Source organism: Rhyacophila brunnea, unplaced genomic scaffold, assembly GCF_057557595.1.
Source record: "Rhyacophila brunnea isolate RB1 unplaced genomic scaffold, BYU_Rbru_1.0 scaffold_13, whole genome shotgun sequence".
NCBI classification, from domain to species: domain Eukaryota; kingdom Metazoa; phylum Arthropoda; class Insecta; order Trichoptera; family Rhyacophilidae; genus Rhyacophila; species Rhyacophila brunnea.
Genome location: NW_028232785.1, coordinates 9,140,600 through 9,150,274, shown reverse-complemented (window position 1 = coordinate 9,150,274; position 9,675 = coordinate 9,140,600). Strand labels below are relative to the sequence as shown.

At 34.7% G+C, this 9,675-nt stretch overlaps 1 long non-coding RNA gene across 1 annotated transcript; it reads left to right on the top strand.

Annotated features, from left to right (window-relative positions):
- Positions 1-1,201: 1,201 nt before the first annotated feature.
- On the top strand, positions 1,202-8,954 carry LOC147076386 (uncharacterized). Its single transcript, XR_015069606.1, has 3 exons — positions 1,202-1,417; positions 5,355-5,507; positions 7,310-8,954. It is a non-coding gene; the product is annotated as an uncharacterized LOC147076386 (long non-coding RNA).
- The last annotated feature ends 721 nt before the right edge of the window (positions 8,955-9,675 follow it).

The following is a 9,675-nucleotide window of genomic DNA, read 5'->3' as shown; positions in this document are numbered from 1 at the left end:
TTTGGCAACGTCTATTACATCGCGTACTTCTGACTGCTTCCTGACCCATTCGTATCTCTTACGGTCTTTTCGCGTGATATCCAACATACACCTCTCCATGCCTCGCTGTGCGACTCTTAGCCTTTGGACATCTCTCGTGTTGAGGGTCCACGTCTCGCAGCCATATGTGAGCACGGGAAGCACACATTGGTTGAACACCCTACGCTTAAGACATAATGGTAGGTCATTCTTGAAGATACTATTTAGACGGCGACAGGGTTACCTTAAAAGCCGCTGGATTGACGAACTGATAAAGTTCGAAGGAAATACGTCGCAGCGAACGACACAGGATCGCGAGAGCTGGAAGAAAATAGAAGAGGCCTTCATGCGGCAGTGGATTGACCCCGGCTGATGATGATATCTAGAGTAAAAATGTTAACACCACATTGATAATAATGTCTCACATTTTGACAAATATTCTAATACATTGTAATCGTCGATAATGAGCAGTTTATTTTAAGACGATAACATCAGTGAAACGGCAAATAATATTCAACTATAGGCGCGACGAAATTTTGGACTCACTGGCATTCGGAGAGAGAACGTCGATCTGGGAACACGTCAATATGTTTTGTGATGGCGACGGGGGTATTAATTCTTAAATCGTGTAAAGATGGCTAAAAACGTTACCCATTTACTTGAAAAAGAAAAATGTCAATGAAAATATTATTATTGTAATTAATAGAACAAAAACAGAACATTAAATGGAGGCATGTTGGATTTATATGACAAACTATATTTCGTTCGGCACGCGTCATTTGCACAATCCACGCATCGCCTAGCCACGATCTTTTTAGACCATGCCTCAACTGAGGTATAGCCTTAATCCTTTCTCTAATGTATCTCCTAATTTCCACACTATTGGTGCCAGTAAATCCATACAGGTGCTGGTAGTCGCATCTTATAATAGTGTCAAAATATAACAAATAATTACAGTAAAACCTCGTTAATTAAATTTAACAAACCTCGGATTTATATGACAAACTATATTTCGTTCGGCATGCGTCTTTTGCACCGCGACCCGCAATCCGCGCATCGCCTATCCGCGATTTTTTAGACCATGCCTCAACTGAGGTATAGCCTTAATATTCCAACTACGGAGAAAACTATTGATGCTAAAGTAACGAAGTAACGGTAAAAATATATCAATACTTAAGTGACTGCCCTAGCCAGACGATGCTTGAAGGTTTGTTTACACGTGTTTGAGCTGCACTTCAAATCGATACACAAAATGGACGTGAAACGTGAACCTGATGAAATTGTCACCAATGAAGAAGAAGAGCACTGGTTTGATGTCCCCATAAATAATCCAATTGATCCGGTATGCAATACTTACATAAAGCAAGAGATTCCCGACTATTCCAGTTGTGCTTTTGAGGTTAGTTTTATAATGCTAATGAATTGTAGTGAATTTTACGTGTTTTGTTCATTTGATTTGGACATTATACACATTTTAAATGTATACATTATACATGTATATCTGAATTCGGCGTTTTTTCTACATTGAAAGCGCAATACAATACTTTAAAAATACAGAAAGACGCAGAAATAATACGTCAAAAAATACTTAAAAACGACCCGTAATTCATTTAATTTACTGTTAAAAACAAAACAAATGTGTGCTACACCAATTATTGATATCATACAAGACAATTAAAAAATACTGTTATACCAACTATGTATTGTTTTTAATGAAAACTAAGCACAATGACAGATGAAGCGTAAATAATAACAAGATAAAAAGAACTTTTTATATAGGTACTTACCACGTTTTAAAAATTTCTGTTGAATCATATAAACTTGACAATTCTATGTATTAATAAATACTTTTTTTCTGCGTAAATCTTCGTATGGTAAGATATCGAACATCTCCCAACTCTCGCGTGAAAATCCAGAAGCTTCCGAACTTTTTTGATTCATGCATGCAATGTTGTAACTTGCATGACAATAGGTACGTGTTTACACGTGCATTTTCTTGTTATGTACGCTCCGTCTTTGCAAGCTGCGAAGGCTGGAGTTAGGCTGTGGAGATTCGACATAGATAGAGCACACTACACTTTGTCAGTCATACTTATTTCTTTTTAATATACGTACATACTTTATGGGTTGGTTTAATTGTATTTAAAGACTATCTGCAATTTCTATGTTCCATGAAAACAAAAAAGTGAGTCTGTCAAAGTTTTGTGTGAATTATTTAGGTCAGATCGCCACAGTCTACCTCCACCCTTCGGCATGGCTCTACAAACTATGGTTTTTTCAACATTTTGGCTCTTGGTAGTTTTGCACGTGATATGATCGTAATATTGTGTTCGCGCTATATCACTCATCTCGGATATCACGCAAAATCATTAAATTGTTGTACAAATGTCAAAATTAACACTGTTAATTAGATAACACCTAATAACAATCTATACATGTGGCGCCCGTAGTGCAGTGGGTAAGGCACTGGTCTTCCGCCCGAGCGTTCTGGGTTCGATCCCGGTGAGTGCACAATATTTGTGTTTTTCTCAAAGCCTGGGTGTTTATGATTGTCCAAAATTACTAACAACCACCCACCTTGTACGAAAAAGCAAGGACATGGTTATTAATAATTAAAAAAAAAACAAAAACTATATTTCCATACTCAAAATAACTGTCCTTCGTCGGTAACCAAATAATCGATTGTTTTAACATTTGATTAAAAGTTACAGACGTCAAGTTTTGAGGTTATTATTATGTCACTAGTTAAAATGTCAAAAACGTTCTCATGTGCATGTTTTATTGTTGATACATTGGTCGATAAGAAGTTTGCACGGAGTGTAGGTTCGCTATTGCTGCAAATTGCAAACCAGCTAAGTATCTACATAATTATATACTTTTATCTTGTTTTGATCGCATCCGCGAATTCAAATCATTTTATTGGCGGGTTTTACTGTGTTATCTGGAAGCCGTATAGTGAAAAAAACACATTGAAAGTGCGTAGATGCGATATTTTTTAGTGCGCAGGAAGTACTCAAAACGTTTTACTGTTTTAGCCAAGGCCTGAACAAAAATGATGCATGAGTGCGAGTGAGAAAGTATTCGGCACCCTTATTATCTCTGCGACACGCGCTAGAGTAAGATAAAAGGTTTACATATTTTTGAGTCAGTTTCCAAAAGTATCGCTGGCAAATCGTGGTGAATCGCTTCACGTAACATCGATAATCTGCGAGTTCGTGTTGCTAAATTTGCTATTTTTTGTATTAAACATAAAATCAGTGGTATATATTTTTAGTTAATTAAGTAGGAAAGGTGGTTCTGCGTGTTGTATTAAAATATGGTAGCCGTACTGATAAGCAAGAAGATGGTATTACTTTTCATATGTGAGTTGATACATGTTCGTGGCAATTTATTTGTATATTATTATTTATTTTAATATCAGTGATCCGGTGTTTCTTTAAAATAACTTAAATTATGTATATCTTTACCTAATGGTTGCATTTTGACCGCTTAAAAATACTATATAACGTAAAAAAATAGAAAATTATATTTTAATTCTGAGCGTCTAGTGCGAGCACTTTGGGCGAGCACTAGCGAAATGGTCTATAGTCTCGAACATTTGTAGGCGAATGCGTTCGCTCGCCCACAAACCAAACGCACGGCACGTAGCTTCATTTAGCAATGCAACGGGTGGCGTCTAGATGTATCTATAGTCTATGGTTTTAGCTGGTTTATAATTACTGTTTACACGCAAACATGCTAATTGTCGCATCAATGTCATGTTTCAAATGTCAGCGAGAAGCAAGAAGAAAAAAAATGTTTTTTAACTAAACACAAAAAAATAAGTTAAAAGGTATCAATTTTCAATTTTTTGAGACGTTTTTTGTTTCCCCTAAAAATTTTAATTAATTGACTTCCACGGTGTTGTTTCTTAAGCGACGAAATGTAGAATACTGAAATGTCATTTTGACGTTTCATTTTGATTTCCATAGTAACGCACGTATATATTAATAATTTAGTTGCTAGGACCACTCCCTTAGCAACCAATAATAGCCTTTTACTTTTTACGGATTTTCCTGAAATAACTTTCCATACAAAACAGAATTAACCGAAAATGGCTAAAAGTATTAAAAGAATGCTTTGTCATTGTGTTGTGATATATTCTAAAGGTTTCAAATGTCTAGCTAGTCGGGAAGTTAGTTAAAAATCGATTGCAAGATTTGTACTGGACAAACAACCACTGGACAAACAAGAATACGAGCTAATTAAAACGTTGTAAAAATCTATAAGTATGTTATGTTAACAAAGCAATAGACTTCAGATCGGAACGATAGGTGTCATTTTGTTTTTGGCGCTGCCAATAGAAGAAGAAAATAAATTATTCAAAATTTATTGTAATACGGAATGCATACAAGACTCCTTCTATCTAGAGTCTAAATTCTTTGATGTTAACACTGCATCGTTAATGTTTAATTATCTTTTGTGTTGGCTGGCTACACTATTATTTGAAAAATATATTTGGATGTTTGCATGTTTGTTTGTACCGTCCTTCGGTTTTTCTTTATACAAATCCACACGCGCAGTCGGATTTCGACAAAATTTGGAAAGTAGACGGAGGCTGACGAGCCGGAGCGCGTGGTCGAAGTCTCGAATTTCAGATATAACCCGTTGCACTCCGGGCACAGTTTTCCGGGTTTCGCGGAAAAGGCCGCTGCGTACAGGGTCTTGAACCGCGGAAGTTAATGCTGCAACCCCCATTTTTATTGAAAATGTCGCTAGAATGTGTACATTAAAAAAATATTAGCGTTTATTTCAGCTCGATCGGAGGTCAAATGGCAAAGTTAGATACAAATAATTGTGTTATTAGAATCGCTAATCGGCAGGTTGGCGTTACGCATAGATTGGAATGCTTCACTCACAGACAATAATTGTATGTAGCGGCATTAGCCCCGGAGTGCGTGGTCGGGGTCTCGAATTTCAGTTTTAACCCGTTGCACCCCGGGATAGTTTTTCAATAATAAATTGAATATGTACTATTTAAGATATTTAAATGCAATAAATGTACAATTAAATAAAAATCTCTAATATTATATGTTTTTACTTTTTTTAATTCAATCCTATGCACTCTACGTAACTCCCGGGCAGTGCCGGGTGATACAGCTAGTATATCATATTTTTTTCATTTGAATGCGGTATAATTATTTCAGAAGAAAACGATATCTTAATCGTTTTAAAGATATAAAATTCATTTGTTGTGAATATACACCAAATACCTGTATTGTGGATGATTGAAATATACAACAATAGACGCCATGTTTAACAGAAGCTAAATCCTAATGAATTGTTTTTTTTTTCAGAACCCTTCCGCAGTTCTGACAGCTGTAAAATCGGAGACTGGTTATCAACGAGCTTACGTCAAGGAAGAGCATTGTGAGAACGCGGTGCCCCCATTGAACTATGACAATTCACAACCAAGTTGCTCCCATTCTGTATTCATGCCATATAATCAGGTATTATTAATCTCTATAAATCTTCTTTTTATACACTATCGTGTTTTTATTTTCCTTTCTTCTGGTGTTGACTTATATTATCTATGATCGGCTGGTTGGATTATGTTCAAAATATTATCTATGGATGCCAGTGGCGAAGGGTGGAGGTAGGATGTTAAGATCCGCCATAAATAGTGCAGACTAAACTTTGTCATTCATTCGCATTTATTTTCATTAAAATAAGACAATTTACAGATAATGTTGGTTAGTTTTTAAAATTCAATTCCTGCGAAACCAAGCCATAATAGATAATAGTCAAAAAATACTCGTCTATCTATAAAATATCTAAAATTATGCAATTAAATGATACATAACTTTGGATATTTTATAAATAGAATAATATTTTTTTTATCTCTTTATAGATTGATGTAGTATGTATTCTTAATTCAACGAAAACAAATAAGTATTAATGAAAAAGTGTACACAATTTTTTCGTATCGATCCAAGTATACCAAAACTGGTATGGTTTGGTAAGGCAGGGTTTAATTGATTTTTAAAACTAACCACCACAATCTGTAAATAATTGTAGTCTTAGTTCAATAAAAACAAATACGTATGACTAACAAAGTTTAACGTGCACTATATATGGAGGATCTTCACAGCCTACCTCCACCCTTTGCTACTGATAGATGCATTAAGTAATTTCAACGTACAGAAAATTTTCAAACAATTGAAATTTCTATGAATAACTATTTAAAATATTGATAATTAATTAGAGGTGGCATTTTCGATACATGGATTTATAGAGATCATTTATAATATATTGCGCAAATACGAAACCATAGACTAAATTTATCAGCATGCCAGCACGTAAAAGCACGTATAGTGATGGGAATGTATTCGCCGCATAAGACTTAATGTGAGGTGTCGTTTCGACGCCAAAATATGCTCCTCGCCATGTTGATTCTGCGAGCAATCTCGCCACACATACCACATCATCCATTTTCATTTCGATGGCCCAGTATTGAATGGCAATAAGTCAAAATATTTGTAAAAATGAGCTCTTCCCAGTTTTATACTGAAACAATTCGAAAAAAAAATTAGATATCTCGAGATCCATATGAAATTTTACAAACTTTCAAAAAGAACCAATTTTGTACAGATCCATTTCGAATTATTTCTATTTAAAACTGGCGATTGACCATACATTTCAATTTCAAATAGATACATTCCTACATGTTTCCTTATAAAACTTATATATCGTGACTACGATTCACTACGATCAAAACTACGATTTTCGAGTTGTTACTGTTCAATACTAAGCCATCGATTTGTTTCCTGAGATGAACGTATTCACTGTCCGGCTTGATTTTAGTGTCATTGATGAGGATCGCTTTTGATCCAGTTAAGCAATTTGTTGCTACTTCGAGACATTTATCTTCATACATGATTGCAAGAAACTTCTTTCGACCATGTTCGGTCCTAATATGATCATATGGGCCTCCACGGAGTAGAGGTTTGTATTAACAGATTTTGTTTTTTTACGATAAATGGATGTCAGCCACTTGCTCAATCTATTAGGTCCATACTCTGACAGACACAAATTGAAAAACAATATGTGCATTTGCCAGACCCAGGATTCGAACCTGGGATCCACGGCGTTGTAGTCCAATGCTTAAGCCGCGCGCCACCGTGGGTGTTAGTAAATAAGTAGCTAGGGACAGAATAAAGTGGGAATAAATAGTAGAAGTTTATATCAAACAGTGGCTCAAACACTGCCCATGAAGACGTACGTCATTATTTAATTTTCTGTATATTTTTAGGTTTTTGCTGCCAGCACCGCAATAGTTAAGACTGCGAATCGCACTGAAGAGTTTATTGATGTACGCAACACTATACAAGATGTCAGTAGATCTAACCGCGAATTAGTGGCTGTTATAGTGTTGGAAAATACTTGTTTTTATGATAAAAATTTTGCGTGTAGTATTTGCCCAAGTTTTTTTCCATCTTCAAACTTACTGAAGCTTCACAAATCGTTACATGCAAAACCAAAACAGAAAAGAAATCGCAATGGCGTCGTTAAGCTGTATAAGTGTCAAGAATGCGACTATTCTTCCACAAAATCATTCAGCTTGAAATTACACAAAATGGGTCATTCCGGTATAAAGCCCTTCAAATGTGATCTCTGCTCCCACTCATTTATAACATTTAGTAAATTGAAAAGACACAAAGTGATTCATTCTAGTGAAAAAGCGTTTAAATGTGACAACTGTGATTATTCATGTTTTACAGCTGGTAATATGAAATCACATCAGTTGACCCATTCTGGTGAAAAAACATTTAAATGTGAACAATGTAATTTTTCTTCTGTGATGCTTGGCACATTGAAAAGACATAAGATGATACATTCAGGTGAAAAGCCTTTTAAATGTGATGAGTGTGACTTTTCATGTATAACATCTTTTAACATGAAGTCACATAAAATGATTCATTCCGGTGAGAAACCATTCAAATGTGACGTGTGCGATTTTTCAAGTATCACATCTGGCACTCTGAAAAGACATAAAATGTCTCATTCTGGTGAAAAACCATATAAGTGTGATGAATGTAATTACTCTTGTATAACATCTGGTAACATGAAATCACACAAAATGACTCACACTGGGGAAAGACCTTTTAAATGTGATCAGTGTGATTTCTCATGTATTACATCGAGTAAAATAAAATCTCATAAAAGAACTCATACCGGTGAAAGACCTTACAATTGTGACGAATGTAAATTTACAAGTATTACATCTGACATAATGAAAAGACATAAAATGTCCCATTCTGGTGAAAAACCATTCAAATGTGACCAATGTGATTACTCGTGTATAACATCTGGTAACATGAAATCACACAAAATGAGACACACTGGCGAAAGACCGTTTAAATGTGATGAATGTAAATTCGCTTGTATTACATCCAGTAAAATGAGAGCTCACAAAATGACTCACACTGGAGAAAGGCCGTTTAAATGTGAGGAATGTAATTTTGCAAGTATTAAATCAGAGAGCCTCAAAAGACATAAATTGTCTCATTTCCGTGAAAAACCATTTGAGTGTGACGAGTGTGACTACTCCTTCATGACATTTAGTGAGATGAATTTACACAAAATGGCTCATTCTGCTGTTAATAATTTAGGTGTGCTTTCAATTATTCCGAAATAATCATGACATTTGCTATTGCAACATCGTGAAAAAAAGTTAATGTTTTCTAAATGTATAAATTTTAACCATGTAGAAATCTCATCCAAGGATATTCTAATTCTTGTTAATCTGTAAGAACTTTATGCTGGTATCTATAATTTTAAGAACATCCCTGATGTAACATTACAGAGAGAAATTGCTTTAAGTGTCGTTAGATAATAAAGGTCAACACAATCTCATGAACATTATTTTACGACTGCACAAGATATATCTCGTAAGTTTAGGAAAAAGGGCGTAACCCCCGATTTTTCGAAAAGTGTTTTTTACTAGATATTAACAATGTATACAACTAAATACACGTTCTGTTAAAAGGAAATAAGCCGCAAATGCCGATTTATTATCTTAATTCAGGTTTTAATTGAGCTTTAATTAAATTTTAATTTAAGAAAAAAAGCATTTACCCTCAATTTTAATGATTTTCTGTAATAACTTCTTTAATTATTAGTAGATCGAAAAGATATTACATCAAATCATCAATCAGCATGCACCCAATGTCTGTGCCTATTTTTTTTATGAATATTAAACCAAAATCATTCAAAAAACGTTTTTTACCTTCTGTAAAATTTGTTCTGTGTGGATTGCGCCCTTTTTCCTAAACACGGTCGATATTATTTCGCCAATTTATAATAAAAGTCATCAAAATGACCATAACATCTAAAACCTTCTAATGCACGCTTTCCATTATTGGATATAATAATGTAACTCTTTAATATAAGTAACTATCGCAATGTACATATTATGCACGTATAATTTAAATAGTACCTGTTTGTTCAGTACGTTTATGACAATTATTATTAAGAGAATATTTGTTTGAGACATAAATCTCGCATTCAGCGTACTTTTAAAGAGAAAACAGTAATTATATCGTAGTAGTTTTTGGGTTTCCACCGTGTGTCCTTCTTCCTTCTTTACTCCACGTTTCGGGCTCGTTGCAGAAACCG